This window comes from Narcine bancroftii, chromosome 1, assembly GCF_036971445.1.
Source record: "Narcine bancroftii isolate sNarBan1 chromosome 1, sNarBan1.hap1, whole genome shotgun sequence".
NCBI classification, from domain to species: Eukaryota; Metazoa; Chordata; class Chondrichthyes; order Torpediniformes; family Narcinidae; genus Narcine; species Narcine bancroftii.
Window position 1 is genome coordinate 386,858,756 of NC_091469.1, and position 16,372 is coordinate 386,875,127.

Below are 16,372 nucleotides of genomic sequence, written 5' to 3' on the forward strand. Positions count from 1 at the left end.
GTGAACTAATGTGTGCTTGTACATTCTGCATGAGAAGAGTAATCTAGGGAAATTTGAATGTCATTGTAACCAAACCAATACATATTCATTACTGAACAGTGTCCTCTTGCAATTGGATTTTTAATCTCAAGGTCTATAAACTGACACTTGCAGTGAAACTTTCAAAATTATTTTTATATCCTACAAAATGCTGAAATGAATCTTCATAACTGAATGGCAATAACAATATTATATGATACTAATATAAATACATACATGTATGTCTGCAACATTTTTACCCAGAATGGTTATTAACACTTCATCAAGAAAGTGTTTGGATGGGATGGTCAGCTATGGCACCATGGGAAGAGATTGGTGCTGTTAAAGTAGAAAGGAGTTAAGAGTTTATTGACATATACTTGCACAATAACCAGATGCACTGAAATTCTTACTTGCTGCAGCCAAACAGGTAGGTAAAATACACCAATTACAACGGTATAAATCAAATTACCTCAATATAACATGAAATAGGAAAAAGAGATAATAAATATAAAAGGATTAACAAATAAATATTCACATTTGCAGTCAGTGCAAAATAGAGTGATCTTTCAATAGTGCAAACAGATCTTTTGGTGATCCCAGAGTAGTTTATGGTTAGAGTCGTATGCAGAGGTTTGAGAACCACATCACTGTTGGAAATAAAACTATTTTTGCACCCAAGAGGTACCAGAGTTCAAGCTGAAGGTGGCAGCAGGAGAAGATTGAAGGTGATAGTGATCCTTTATGGTTTTGACTGACTTTGAGACATCACCTCAGATGGACTGGAGGTCAGTGCCTAAGATGAATGACTAGATTTGCCACTTTTTGCAATTTCAGCATTCCTGGGCACTTAGTGTCCAAACTTGGCTATGATGCCAAGTATATGTTCTACAGTGCACCTGTAGATGTTCAATAGACATTCCAAAATTCCAAATGTCCTCAGAAAGATACACAAAACCACTGGACTGGTCACTCTTCTGTTAGAAAGTGATTAAAGCCGACTGCAGTAGTATCACTCCACCATCACCATATCCTCCTTCTCCAACTATTTCAGACACTCAGCTCTTCAGATGCCTCTTCTGACTGTGCTGCAGTTCAACCTTGCGTTTTAACACCTGGTCCGCCTTTTTTTTTCCTGAATAAAAGTGTACCACACACATAATAAATGATTGCACTCCATGGCTGTTTTTATCCATACCAACTTTAGCCACTCAGTAAAGAAACAAGAAGATCAATGCCCTTACAACTCTATGAAAGATGACATGTCACAAGAGCTATGATATAGTTCAGAAGTCAGAAGAGGAGGAGGACGCTGACAAAGAAACCAGGAGGAACACAGGGGATTCCAAATGGCTCATACCTGGGAGAAAAGCTATCAATAATTATTTGAAGACTATTCTAAGAGGGGTACTCTGCTCTCAAATCTCAGAACATTTTTATCGTATACATTGCTTTCTAGGGATCCGTAAGAAATATTCCTTTCCACAATTAATCTTTATGACCCATTCCCTTAAAAAAATATGTTCACAATGACTATTCACTTTAAATATAGGTAATGAAAGTACTACTTATCCCTAATGGGTGACTCACAAGTTCTCTTACCTTTGAGTGGTAGCAACAAGACAGATGGACAGCTGTTGAACATTTGAAGAGGACAGTTTAATGTCTTCCAGTACCATTCCCAAGAGGCAATAAAAGGATTATCAGGCACTTGCCTAGCAAAGTATTATGTGAAAAATGCTTGAGATAAAGCAGATATACCTGTGGTATAATATTTGTTCCCAATACACTCTAGGGTCAACTGAATCTCCTAATGGCATTGATATAAAGGATGTATACAGCAAAAGCAATGCTGGCACATATCGCAAAAGAAAATGTTGGAAGAACTTGAATAGGTCAATTAGCGTCTGTAGAGATGGAAGGTACAAATCAAGCTTTTGGGTTGAGACCTTGCATGAGGGTCCCGGCCTGAACATCAACCTAAACCCTTTTCCTCCACAGATGCTGCAAGAAACCAGAGTTCTTCTACACTCTGTTATTGCTCTAGATTTCAGCCCAGGTATCTTTTGTCTTCTGGCATTTATAGTTTTGACTGAGACATCAATCAAGAATCGAGTAGAATCATAAACAAGCCAGACTCCGTAATGAATGACAAATTTCCTACCGAGCACATTTGTGAACCAGACTGATTTTAACAATGACCTGATGATGTCACGATCACTATTCTCAGGACTTTTAAAAAAAAATCCAGATTGAATTTCTTGGATTTTAAATTCTTCCTGCATTCACCTCAAATGTCTAAATCAGTCATCCAGACCTCTGGTGACTAATCTAATAACTTAACCATCACACTAGTGTGAATCATTTCATTTTCATACTCAATATGCCAGGAAACCTGAGGAGGACAAAAGGTTTCACCTGCTTAAATAGAGTCTCAGACTAAAAGCATTATATTAACATTTGTGGTTCTTTTTAACTAAGCCTTTATGTTTGGTACCAACAGTCAAGTTGTCAATCCAAAGCACAGATATTTGTACTTATAATAGAACAAATAATAAATAATATTACTCTCAAATGGAAAAGTATTATTTAAATAAAGTACGCATGTAGATTTTCATCATTCACATTCTTGATCAGTTTCCTATCTTCAACTTTTTTTTAAATGTGGAAGAATCGTAGATATTTATTTCAAATTTATTGGCCTTTATTGTCGATTCTTATGCAATGTTGTAAGAGGAAAGCCATGCTTTGGATGAATAAGTAACAATGACTGATTAGTGCAGAGGATTATTTTCTCATGTGGTTTTGCTATTGGGGTTGCAAGAATGTCACAGATACCAAATGTCAATAGTTGATAGGGATACATTTAGTGCTAACTACTGTGTGCATGAAAGAAGATAAGACCCATGACACTTGTGATTGACAATAAAATCTCTCCTTGCGTCACCTTGATTGCTAACTGTCACTTGCATCATGGTATTTTTATTTCTTATTAGTACGAGCAGAGGCCAGAATCAGCCCATCTCAAGGAAATTATTTTATTGGTTTAATGCTGTGCACAGGAAAAGAAACATGATTTGGCTAGAGCAGCAGTTTTCAAACTATTTCTTTCCACTCACATACCACCTTAAGCAATCCCTTACTAATCACAGAGCACCTATGGAGTACTTAAGGTGGTATATGAGTGGAAAGAAAAGAGTTTAAAAACCACTGGGCGAGAGGGAGGAGATACCAATGATTTTTTTTAATATATACACTCTATTATTTTATCCGCTCCAGCCAAAAAGAATATACAAGATAGAAATCAGCTATTTTTTCATTTCAATGACAGTCTTAATACTTATACATGCCTCCTTCCTCTCATGTACTCTATTAGAATATCCTTATATTCCCTTCTTTCTTACGTAATTACTGAGCTTTCCTTTAAATGCACTTCGGCTGTTCATCTGAACCACTCACTGTGGTACTTCATTCCATATTTTAACATGCACTCAGAGTGAAACATTTTCTCCAGAAGTTTATTGGGATTCATTGCTCACAACTTTATATTATGATCCTTAATTTTGGATTCCCTCAAATGAAGAAAAAAAAATGTGGATAGTTAAGGAAGCCAACAGCAGCTCCATACAAACTCTGTTAGGGAATTGGAACGGGAGTTGGATGAACTTTGGATCATTCAGGAGGCTGAGGGAGTGGTTGACAGGAGTCACAAGAATGCATTAACACTTAGGAGGCAGGAAGAAGGTAGCTAGGTGTCGGTCAGGAGAGGGGAAGGGACAGGCAGTCAGTGCAGGGTACATCTGACTGTTCTCCTCAATAACCTGCATGCTGTTTTGGATACTGTTGAGGGGGTTGACCTACCAGGGGCAAACCACAATGGTCAGGTCTCTGGCACAGAATTTGGCCATGTGGCTAAGAAAGGTAGGGAGGACAAGAGGTGAGCTGTAGTCCTAAGGGATTCAATAGTGAGAGGAACAGATAAAAGGTTCTGTGGAAGAGATTGAGAATCCTGGATGGCATGTTGTCTTCCAAGTGCCTGATCAGAGACATCTCTGATTGAGTTCACTGCATTCTCAAGAGGGAGGGAGAGTAACCAGATGTCATGGTCCATGTAGGGACCAATAATGTGATAGGAAGAGTGATGAGATCCTGCAGAGAGTTCAGGGAGTTAAGTGTGAAGTTGAAGGACAGAACATCCAGAGTTGTAATCTCAGGATTGCTACTTATGAAATGTGCTTGTGAAGTTAGGAATGGGAAGATAATGCAGCTCAACACATGGCGAAAGAGATGATGTAGGGGGGATGATTGAGCTCTCTTCCAGGGAAGTTCAAGATTCAATTTATTGTCATGTAATTAAAAAGTGTCATATTACATGAAATTCTTTTTGTCTTCTGTAATGCACAACGATTTGCCATTGGCGGAAATTGCCTGAAGCCCCGAAGCCACACAGTCCAGTCCAAACCATCAGCGACCTGAACTCCAGATCTGAACCTCTGATACCATCAGCAATCCTTCAACACCTTCTCACATCCCAGTTCCAATACCTGGTACCCCTTCAGCCAGTTTTGAGCCAGGCTCCAGCAATCTGTAGTCTGGCACAAATTCCTGGACTGAAGTCCCCAGCAGCCCACAACCTGCATGACTCCTTCAGCTGTAGAACCCCTCACTGGTCTGTCGCTGAGGTCACCATCTTGCAGGTCATCTCCTCTGTTTCACCTTCTCAGACTGGGGGTGGGGGGTGGGGTTGGTTTCTGTTTTCTGGCATCCTGCACCAGTTCTCTGCTTCCCCAGGGTTTGCAACCACTTGTTGCCAATGCCGATCATAGGTGCAGCCATCTTTGGCGTAGACCCCACGATCGCAGGATTTTAAATGTAACCACTGTCAGCACCTGTCAAAGGAAAGTTGCAATGGGCTGTTGCACCCCACGAGAGCGCTGAGTCTCTGCTCCCCATGGGCGTGCACCAGCGGCAGCACTGCTGTAAAAGCAGCTCCGGCAGCACCACCTTTTTTTTTGGGAACTGTACTGGCGGGACGGTTAGCAACCAAAATGATGGGGGGACTAGCAACCGAACTGGAGGGGGGAACTAATATCCTGTAGGAACATTTGCTAGTGATGTTCTGAGGAGGGCTTTAAACTAGATTTGCAGGGGGATGGGTACCAGAATTCCAGAGCAGGTAATAGAGTGGAGGAGGAAAAAGATAATGTTAAGACTACATACAGAGGCAGAAATCAAAGGGATGTACGTAGTGGAAATAATGATCTCAGGTGCGTCTATTTCAATGCAAGGAGTATTGTAGTTAAGGCAGACAAGCTTAGAATGTGGATTGGCACGTAGAAAATTATGACATTGTAGCCATTAGTGAAACTGTTGCAGGAGGGGCAGGATTAGCACCTCAGTATTCCAGGGTTCATTGTTTCATACGTGATAGAGCAGGAGGGTTGAGGGTTGAAAGGGGGAGGAGTGGCCTTGCTTTCCAGGGAAAGTATCACAGCTGTGCTCAGACAGGACTGACTAGAGTGCCCATCTACTAAGGCAGTGGGAAAGGTATGACCATACTCATGGGGTTCAATTATAAAGCATCCAATAGTCGATGAGAATTGGAGGAACATCTCTACAGGGAGATAGCAGACAGTTTCAAGAAGCAAAGTTGTGATAGTAGGTGGCTTTAATTTTCTACATATTGACTGGGACACCATACTCTAAAAGGGCTGGATATCTTAAGAATTTGTCAAATGTGTTCCAAAAAGTTTCTTTAATCAATGTATCTATGCACCAATACTGGACCTTTTATTAACAAATCCATATCAACTACACCTTATAAAATTTCAAATCTAATCTCTCAGTTCTGACCTTGCAAATTTTATTTGCAGTTCAGTCCTCAATAGGCATATGGAGACTAGAACTATGCACAGGACACATCTATAAAGTAGATCTTAGTGCAGTTTACTTAGTTGGTGCCACAAACAATATTTGTGGCTCGATGTGAATTACTATAAGCCATTCAGTCCAGTGAGTCTGCCCTGCTATTCCATCATGGCTGATTTACTATCCTATTCTCCTGCCTTCTCCATATAATTTTTGCTTCCCTTCCTCATCAAGAAGCTATCCACTTCTGTCTTAAATATATCCAATGATTTGGCCTAATTCAAAGTTCAAATTTGTTGTCAGGCTACATACATAACATTACATACAACCCTGAGACTTTTTTTCCTGCTGGCCAGGCAGAATTTCTACTTATTGGTAGTGTAAAAATATATACTCCAGCAATGAGAGATAGGAATTATCAGTTGGCTCAATTGACTTTAAAACAAAGTCAACTTCTTCCATTTACAATGAATAATTCTTTATTTGACAATTGATATGAAAAAGGTATACAGAAAATATGAGATTGTTTTAGAGGTTAATTTTTTATGACATTAGATCAATTAAAGGAGAAATATAGGATATTACAAAATAAAATACTTATATATTATCAATTATGATCATATTTGAAGAATAAAATAGCAATGGACTTGAGACTTCCGGAGCATAGTCAATTTCAATAGATTATAACAGATACCTTTATTATTCAAATAGTTATAACTCCTATGTATAATAAATGACAACAAATAAAGGAAAAGAAAGATTTGTATAAAACTAAATTGAAATGGGAACAGGATTGAAATATACAAATTCAAAAAGAAATATGGATGAAACTGTGTAGAGATAGTGTAACTAATACAATTAATGCTAGATATCAAATGGTTCAATATAATTTTTTTTTACAAACCCTACAAGTTGAATAAATTTTTCTACTCAAATGTTTTAGATGTTAAAAAAAAAGAGTTTTGGTAATTTCTTGAATTCAGTATGGTTGTGTGAAAAGGTAAAAGATTTCTGGAAATAATTATGTGCTATGTTAGAGAAGATATTAAAAGTGAAGGTTAAATTAGATCCAATAATTTTTTTTGTTGGGTAATATATATGATAAAGATATTTAGTTGAAACTAGATAAATACAAAAAGAGACTTTTGAGTCTCACAACAGCAATAGTGAGAAAGTATGCAGCTAAAACGTGGAAATTGGAAAGTAATGCAAAAATAGAAGAATGGTTTTAATGAAATAAAATATTGACTCCCATTAGAAAAAAAACCATAATATGAGAGATTATTATGATAAACTTTGTCAAATTTTGGAGCCATAAATGAGAATTATGAATATGGACTAATCCAGACCTTCTAATCCAATCCCTCCCTGAAAATATGGTACTTTCATCAAGAAATGTATTATGGTATTGGTAATGTGGTTTAATTGTTACAGTGAATGCGTTCTTTTTTTCTATCTTTAGGGTTCAGGGATGGTGGGAGATGGAGGGTGAAAACTGAAATTTATTTAGTATCCATCATGTAATGATATTGTAAGTTAATTTGAAATGTATGAAAGAAACTAATAAAATTTTTAAAAATGAGAGCTAGATGAATATTTCTCTCAAGCCTGAAATATTGGTTATGTATTTTTATCTTTGTTATAAAAAGGACACTGTTTGACCTGCTGAGTTTCTTCAGCTTTGTGTTCTTACTTCAATCACAGTGTCTGCAGATTTTTGTGTTTTACCTCTGAGCTTGTTGTTTAGGAGTTGTTTTGGAGGGGTAGCAACTGTTCTTGAACCTGGTAGTATGAGTCTTATGGCACTTATACCCATTTCCTGATGCCAGCAGCGAGAACAGAGCATGTTCTGGGTGGTGTGGATCCTTGATTGTTGTTGCTTTCAAATGGCAGCATTCTATCTAGATCTTCTTGATAGTAGGGAGGGTTTTGCCTGTGATGTACTGGGGTGTGTCCACTACCTTGTTTGGGGCTTTCTGCTCAGAGGTATTGGTGCCTCCATACCAGACTGTGATGCAGCCAGTCAGGACACTTTCCACTGCTCATCTATAGAAGTTTGTCAAGGTTTTTGATGTCATACCAAACCACCTTAAACTCCTGAGAAAGTAGAGGCGCTGATGTGCTTTCTTCACAATAACCTTTATGTGCTGGGTCCAGGAAAGGTTGACCAAAATAGCAATTCTCAGGAATTTAAATTTGCTCACCCTCTCCAAGTCTGATTCCCCCCAATGAAACACTGGGTCACACACTTCTGGTTTTCCCCTCCTAAAGTCCCCACAGTCAGCTCCCTGGTGTAAAATGAGCAGAGCGGGGGCAAAGAATGCAGACCTGTGATGCTCTATTACTGATGGAGATTATGGAGATGTTCTTGCAAGTCCTCACTGATTGTGGACTGGAGGTGAGAAAAAACAGGATCCAATTACACAATTGAGGCCCCGATCTTGGAGTTTGCTGATCAGTTTTGATGGTGTTGAATGCCAAACAGTAGTCGATATAGAGCACCCTGACCAGGTGTTCCAGGACTTTCTCTAGAGTCAGTGAGATGGCATCTGCTGTAAACTTGTTGCTGCAGTAGGCAAATTATAACCGATCATTATCGCTGCTCAGGCAGAATCTGATCTGCTTGAACAGATTACCCCATTAGATAATCCCCATGATCCTCGATTGGTAAGGTTCTCACATTCTACACTTCTAAGTTCATTAGATTTTCAACTGAAAAACCTCACAAAGATAAGCATATACAGAGCCGTTGTCATACCCACACTCCTGTTCGGCTCCGAATCATGGGTCCTCTACCGGCACCACCTACGGCTCCTAGAACGCTTCCACCAGCGTTGTCTCCGCTCCATCCTCAACATCCATTGGAGCGCTTACACCCCTAACGTCGAAGTACTCGAGATGGCAGAGGTCGACAGCATCGAGTCCACGCTGCTGAAGATCCAGCTGCGCTGGATGGGTCACGTCTCCAGAATGGAGGACCATCGCCTTCCCAAGATCGTATTATATGGCGAGCTCTCCACTGGCCACCGTGACAGAGGTGCACCAAAGAAAAGGTACAAGGACTGCCTAAAGAAATCTCTTGGTGCCTGCCACATTGACCACCGCCAGTGGGCTGATAACGCCTCAAACCGTGCATCTTGGCGCCTCACAGTTTGGCGGGCAGCAACCTCCTTTGAAGAAGACCGCAGAGCCCACCTCACTGACAAAAGGCAAAGGAGGAAACACCCAACACCCAACCCCAACCAACCAATTTTCCCTTGCAACCGCTGCAATCGTGTCTGCCTGTCCCGCATCGGACTTGTCAGCCACAAACGAGCCTGCAGCTGACGTGGACTTTTTACCCCCTCCATAAATCTTCGTCCGCGAAGCCAAGCCAAAGAAGAAGCTTTTATATTGTTGCAATCCTGGATTCCCAGCCTCTTGAAATCCCATTTATTTTGGCTCCTTCATTTGTTTTAAACTACTGATTGGTACATTCCCATTGAAACCCCTCACTTCTTCACCATCACCCCTATTATAGCCTTCCCTTAATTCCCCACTAGTAGTAAATAGGAAACAGACAAGTAATGTTAATGCAGCGGCTGCATTAAAGCCACTGACAAACATGCTGACCCCACAAAAAAAGCATGTTTGCCACTTGCTATAGTGAAGCCACCACTAAATTCACCTTATTTCTATTTTCATTAATTGATTAGTTGCCCCCAGATGCCCTACTTCAAACGCACCACTTAAATTAAAATGCAATCCCCTGCATCTCAGTAAAGGGCAAATTGTATGATACATTTTTTTCAATTTTCTCAAAGACTTCCACAAAGGACCATTATCGGTACATCAGCTAAACAAATGTGCATCAGAAGGCGGCAAAAACTATGAACACTAGGGCTTGCTGAGTGGGTGTTGTGCCTAGTTTTCCAGCAGATTACAACGCAACAAAGAGCCAAGGGTTGCAAATAAGAAACACAAGAAATAGGAGCGGGAGTAGACCATCAGACCCATTTGAGCCTGCTCTGCCATTCAATGAGATCATGGTTGATCACCATTAACCTGTTTTTTCCTCATGGTCCTTAATTCCCCTACTATGTAAAAATCTATTCAAGTTTGACTTAAATGTATTTACTGTTTCAATGGAGACAAACTCCACAGATACACCACCCTCTGAGAAAAGCAGTTTTTCATCTCTGTCCTAAATCTATACCCTGAATCTTGAGGCCATGTCCCATAGTTCTAGTTTACCCCACCCCCCCCTCCCCCACATGGGAACAACTTTCCTATCTCTATCTTATCTATGCCTTTCATAATTTTTTATATTTCTTTAAAATCCCCTCTCATTTTTCTAAATTCCAGGGAGTACCGTCCTAGATGATGAAATCTCTCCTCATAAGCTAGCCCTCTCATCTCTGGAATCAACCCGGTGAACCTCCTTTGAACCACCTCGAGTAAGGAGGAGCGCGGACTAGTTGTTAATGTGGACTTTAGGCACCAATGGTGAGCAACATGAACACCCTATGATGGCACAACTTTTCATCAGCAGTTTCTTCCTTTGACAGGAAGTGGTTGACAGGAAGTGGTTGACAGGAAGTGGTTGACAGGAAGTGGTTGACAGGAAGTGGTTGACAGGAAGTGCTTGATGCTCTGATGCAGAAAATCATTTTGAAGAGTGAAAAATATTTCAGAATAAGCAAAAGGAAGAGAATTCCCTTTTGGAATTATTCCACATGAAAGTTCAGCTTCGATTCCTGCTGCTTTACTTGCTCCCCCACCACAGGAATGTGCAGAAAAGTGGTTTTTTTTTGTGTGGTGAATGTGACCACAGCGACCGCATGCCTGGGAATGTTTTTAAAAAGGATCTCTTTAGATTGTGGTTTATCAGGAGGCAATAACCATGTTCTGCCACCTGCTTTAACACGATCTGACATAGGAGCAGCAACATCAGCAGCACTAATGACAGGGAGGTCCCAGATGCCTGTACAATTGTGCACTGGTTATTGACTGGAGCAGCAGTTACTCTCTATGATAGTAAAGGTAGCCAGAGTCATAAATATTTAGGACAACAAGGACCTTGCTATCAATAGCGCTTCTGCTCCTTTGACAGACATTTTCAGATAAAGTAGATGGCACAAGACTGTCATTTCCCACTGATAGATGACAGTCTGAAAAACAATCCTCCTTTCAGGCATTCCCAGACATGTGCCAGAGTACATAGACACGGTGGTAAAGGATGCAAATGTTTGCCTCTAGTGTAAGCCAGGGAGATGTGCTTTAATTCACTTGTTTCATCTCAAAGCATTTCTAGAATATTTTATGACAGCAGCTAAAAAAAAATACACCAAGTTCTGCTTTGGTCCTTGAAATGAGTACTAGAGAAAATTCTTTGAATGGTCCTTTTGTCTCTCAACATCTGGTAATTATTGCTTTACTATCACCAAAATCCTAAAATCACTTTATTGTGCACAAAATGTCACATACTTATGAATGCACAAAGAAAAACTATCAAGTAAACAATGCAAAAAAAAAGGTTAAAGTGATATACAAGTTCTGCACATATTTGTGCAGTGGGAGGTTTAAATGCATACAAAGGCAGTAAATGGGCAGTCACACAAAGATGAAATTCATACATGACAATATTTGAAATACCAGTGAAATTGACTGTGGGTGGCAAGAGGATGGTGTTGAATATATTCCTCATCTCATTAAAAACTTGGGACACACCATCCTTCCAGTTTACTGTTGAATGACCATGCTTTAATCAGTAGTCAACCATCTTCAATGTGGTCATTAGCAAAGTTCCCAATTTAAAATAAAACAGCAGAATAATCACTGATTTAGCATTTGGCCAAACAAGAAATACATCATTAGGAATAATAACTAGTGAGTGGGGCTATGGAAATCCAATTTAAATTGGTACACACAAATAAGAAGATATGAAATATTTTTCCTGGAGCAAAGAGGGGAAATTCTTCATGTAAAAAAAAGTGGTATTGACTGCAGCAAACCATTCTCCATAAGAGAGAGAGATTAAACTGGAGGACTTTAGAACATTGATTTAGGGTAAAGTTAAGACATTTAGGGTTTTCACCACCAGGAATGGCGAGGATATGGAATACACTGCCTGAGAGAGTGGTAGAAGCAGTCACTATAGGCCTTTAAGAAGTTCCTGGATGAGTACTTGAATCGCCAAGGTATTGAAAGGTATGGACCAAGTGCTGGAAGATGGGTTTAATAAGGGTGGGTGCCCAATGGTGTGCATGGTTCCATGATGTATGGCTCTATGATATGGAAGTGTATTTCCACTCATTGCAATGTGACTGACTTACTGAAATAATTCTCAAGCCTTCTCAATTCTCAAGCTTTGTAACCTGATCATCTTTTAGGTAACCACACGACAACTGTAACATATGCCACAAAGGTTACAATGCAGCCAATTTCATTGCCAATGGCATCACATCCTGGCAACTAAAAAACTCCTTGTTGTTTACCATGACAAGCATACAAATGTGTCAGAAGTAGGAATGGGTCACTCAATCGTGTTCTAACACAAGATTATGGTGATCTGTAACCTCAACTGAACATTCCCTTTTTTATAACTTTTTTTGAATATTTTATTTATGTTTTCTCTCCCATAAATATACATATCAAAAGTTTTGATATTACAACCCCTTCCCACCCACCCTCCCCCCCCCCCCCCCACTTCATAGTACACCATCAGGGCTTACAGTTGGGTTTAGAAGAAAGTCTTCAATGTTGAGGTCACATTTTTAAAATAGTACACTTTTAAAAATTTATATTTGGGCCTATATAGTATAAACATGGTTGCCATATTTTTATAAATATGTCATATTTGTTCTTTAGATTGTATGTGAATTTCTTTTTTTCCATAGGTATACAACTGTTCATCTGTCTTCCATCATGCTATCTGTAGAGATGTCAGATCTCCAAGTAATCGCAATACATTTCTTAGCCACATCTAAAGCTATTTTAACAAATTAATTTGGAATTTAATTAGTTTATTACTTATTTCAATAAAGTTGCCCAAAAGATAAAGCTCAGGGTCATCTGCGAAGGCCACTCATTATCATTGTTAGTATTTCAGTACTATCCTTCCAGTAAGGTCTCACCTTCATACACGACATGTCACATGTACAAACGTTCCTATTTCTATTCCACATCAAAAACACATCTCCAATATTTCCAATCTTAATTTATCTAGTTTCTGTGGTGTGAAGTATAATTGGTGTAGAAAATTATATTGTACTAATCTGTATCTTTCATTTATAAATGACATCATGCTATCCAAACACCAATCAGACCAGTATCTTTCTATTATTGCAACTCCTAAATCTGACTTCCATCTCTCTCGCAATCTCTGTAAACCTGGTTTTGCACTTTCATTTTGGAGAGCAAAGTACATCTTAGATATACATTTAGGTGTATTCCCCAGCCAAATCATTTGTTTCATCTCACTAATTTCAGGTGGAGCCAAGTTTGGTTCCCATCTTTCTCAAGAATGATCTTAACTGGAGAAACCAAAAGAAAATCCCATCAGCTACTCCATACTTATTTCTTAATTGTTCAAAAGACAAGAGATTCCTCTAAATGTAACAGAATAAGTTGGTAAAATATGCTTAAAAAGGGGAACAAGATTAGGCAGTTTAGGTCATTTTTCACAAGCAAACATCACATTACAGAAAAAGGGACAGAAATTGAAACAAAAAGTGGAGAGGGGGAGATAAAAGCTGCTGCAGTCAGTGAAAGGCTGGCAAAGTGAAAAGCCTGGTAAAGACCACATTTCAAGACAGGTTTTCAGTTCAGAGTTCAGCCAATTCAAAACCTCTGTAGTGGCTGGTTGTGTGTTTCTCCTGAAATAGGGGAAAAGAAGAACTCTTTGTGGTCACCAGGAAGAAGGCAGGTTTCTTTGGAAAGACACTTTGGTTGTTGATTGAAGGAAATCAGTTTGTGTGTCCAACGAACAAACAACACCTCTCTGCACCCACCAAAGACATTTCTGACTGGTAACAACTTAAGTTAAGGCACCAGAGTCGGTAAAATGTAATGACTATTTAATTCTGTGCACAGTATTGAAAACTGCCCAGTACCAGTAAACTTGGAGAAGTGAACAATAAATGACTGGACAGTGGAAAAAAAATCTTGAACATATACACACACACCCGTGCGCTGAGGAGGGGGTTAATTTAAGTAACTTAATAGTGATACATTACATTAAATATTGATCTTATTATTCTATGTTAAAAAAGTAAAACCAGTTTTGTTTAAGTAGCCATTGACTTGGTGAATTTCTGTTGCTGCTAGTTTTTGGGTCCTTTGGGCTCGTAACAGAACAATCATCAAGAGATCTTATTCCTTTGTCATTCCATGAATTCAATATTTTGTTACCCAGATTCATAGACAGTATTAAAATTTTTACTAATGGTATCCTCAGTGATATACATGCTTCCCCCCAACTGATACATTAATTTCTTGCCAAATTCTAATCATGTGCCTTAATAAAGGATTATCTGCTTTTTTTGTTGTTGACTTAACATTCCACTTATAAATAAAATCCTTCATTGTCTCTTTTTATTGAATTCAGTCGTATTCAAATCCATGAGGGGGGGGACTGTTTTCTTCAAAGAAAGATTATAGAAATCTTACTTGTGCTGATAGACAATAGTTCTTAAAATCCAGAAGACCAAAATCTCCCATGTTAATTTTTACAGTGCAATTCTTGGTACTTCGTTATTCAATAGGAATTGTCTTATACATTATGTAATAATTTAAAGAATTTTTTGTCAGTACAATAGGCAACGATTGAAAGAGATACAGTAATCTTGGCATTGCCTTCAATTTTATACAATTTACCCTTCCTATTAATGTAATTGACAGATCTTTCCATTTCTGTAATTATAAAAAAAATTCTAGTAGAGGGGAATAATTGAGTTTATATAAATTCTGTAAATTATTGTCATTATTCCTGTATTTAATTCCATCGTTCTTCCATTTAAATCTTCTACCTTTTTGATATCTTTCATACTTAAAGTTTTGCAATGGCATTATCTCACTTTTATCCATATTTATTTTATATCCTGATTGTCATCCATATTTTTCCAATATTAGTTGTAATCTTATCAATGATTCAGCCAGGTCAGACAATGTCTAATAGCACATCATCAGCTAATATACTAATTTTATGTTCTTCTTGTCCAATTTTGAAGCCCTTAATATCCAGATCTCCTCTAATAATTTCTGCCAGAAGTTCAATAGCTCAGATGAATAATGCTGGAAATAGAGGACACCCTTGTCTACTCAATCTACTCAAGGGAAAAATAGATAACATTTGATTATTAGTTATAATTTTAGTTTGTGGTTTATGATAGTTTATTTAAAAAAAATCCAATTTATAAATGTTGTATCTATGCCAAAGTTTTCCAACATTTTATATATGAAAAACCCTTCTAGTCAGACAAATCCCTTTTCTGTATCTAAAGAAATAGTTATGTTTGGATTCAACATTGATTTTTGCCATATGTATTAAATTGAATAATCTACCAGACTATTTGAAGAACACCTTCCTTTAATAAATCTCACCTGATCTGGATGTATTAAATTTGGTAAACATTCACCTAATCTGTTGGCGAGAGCCTTTGCTAGAATTTTATAATCTGCATTCATGAGTGATATTGGTCTGTATGATAAAGATTTTAAATGGATCTTTAACTTTCTTCAGTGTCATTGCAATTACAGCAATTGAAAAATTTCTGGGAGGGTTTGAGTCTCCACCACACATTCATCAACAGGGGCATCAACAAATCTTTAAATTGTCTATAGAACTCAGGAGGGAACCCATCTTCCCCCAGGGACTTATTAGCTTGTAAATTACCCAGAGCTTTCTCTGTTTCTTTGCTTGTAAAAGGTGCATCTAAGTCATTATTTTCCTCTCTCTTCTTGTTTAGGAAGTTCAACATTTGTTAAAAATTCTGCCATCTTATTTTTGTCTCTCTACTGATTCTGATTTATATTGATGCATATAGTATTGTCTAAACATATTATTTCTTTCTTTTTTATTAATAAAATCCTAATAGTATCTGTTTCTGTTGCATTTATCATTCTTGATGACTCCTCTGCTTTAACCTGCCAAGATAACACTTTATGCACCTGTTCTCCAGGTTCATATTTGTTTAGTTTTTTAAATATCATTTTTTCTATTCTATAAATTTGCATTGTATTATATTGTAACTTTTTTTGTTCTCTAATATTCTATATTTTTCTTGTGTTCCTGATAGCTGATATTCTTTTTCCAATTTTGTTATATTCTTCTCTAGACCCTTTAAATCTCTTGCATAATCTCTCAAGATTTTTAGTATAAGAAATAATTTGTCCCCTCAGCACATCCCATATTAGAAAACTGGTATCAGTGGAAGGAAGACTGTTTTCACAAAATATTTCTATCTGTCTTAATAAATTCACAAAAATCCTTCCTCTTTAATAATGT